At 37.8% G+C, this 931-nt stretch overlaps 1 pseudogene; it reads left to right on the plus strand.

Annotated features, from left to right (window-relative positions):
• LOC110336938 overlaps window positions 1-925 on the plus strand; it is a 12,864-nt pseudogene extending 11,939 nt beyond the window's left edge.
• The last annotated feature ends 6 nt before the right edge of the window (window positions 926-931 follow it).

A 931-nucleotide genomic window follows, 5' to 3' on the forward strand; every position in this document is an offset into this window, starting at 1 on the left:
AAACCTCATGAATGTAACCAATGTGGTAAAACCTTTGCATGTCCCAGTAGTTTCCAAAAACATAAAAGAATACATACTGGAGAGAAACCCTATGAATGCANTCAGTGTCTTAAAGCCTTTGCATATCATAGTAGTCTCCGAATACATGAGAGAACACANACTGGAGAGAAGCCCTTCAGATGTAATCAATGTGGCAAAATCTTTTCACAGCCCAATAGTCTCCGAATACATAAAAGAACGCATACTGGAGAGAAACCCTATGAATGTAATAAATGTGGTAAAGCCTTTCCATATGATAGTAGTCTTCGAGTGCATAAAAGAACACACACTGGAGTGAAGCCTTATGAATGTAACCAGTGTGGCAAAGCCTTCGGATATCACAGTCATCTTCAGAGGCATGAAAGAACACATACTGGAGAGAAACCTTATTAATGTAAGCAATGTGTTAAAGCCTTTGTATGTCACAGTAATCTTCAAGGGCACAAATGAATTCATACTGGAAAGAAACCTCAAGAATGTATTTAATATGGTGAAGGCTTTGCATGGTTTTATAGTCATCATCATGAAAGTACACATACTGGAGATAAATTCTATGAATGTAGGCAATGTGGTAAAGTCTTTGTGTTATGGGGCCCACTTAGATCCAANACAACTAAAATACCAGGTTAATGCTGATGACAGTTTATTATAATCAAGCCATTACTGATCAATCAGGGCCACAGAACATACTCAGGAGCTGAACTTTAACCCTGAGCCAGAACAGTACTGGGCTTTAAAGCTTGAAAACCACAAATGTGTGCCAAGTACGGCAATTTTTCCCACCAATCAGATTTGGGGCTAGGAGTATTCTATATGTAGTTGATCTTTGTCAGTTGGTGTACAACATAGGTTTTAGAGCCTAAAAATTATATTCATTTTCTCTTTGTGGTTA

Source organism: Mus pahari, chromosome 19 (genome assembly GCF_900095145.1).
Source record: "Mus pahari chromosome 19, PAHARI_EIJ_v1.1, whole genome shotgun sequence".
NCBI lineage: Eukaryota > Metazoa > Chordata > Mammalia > Rodentia > Muridae > Mus > Mus pahari.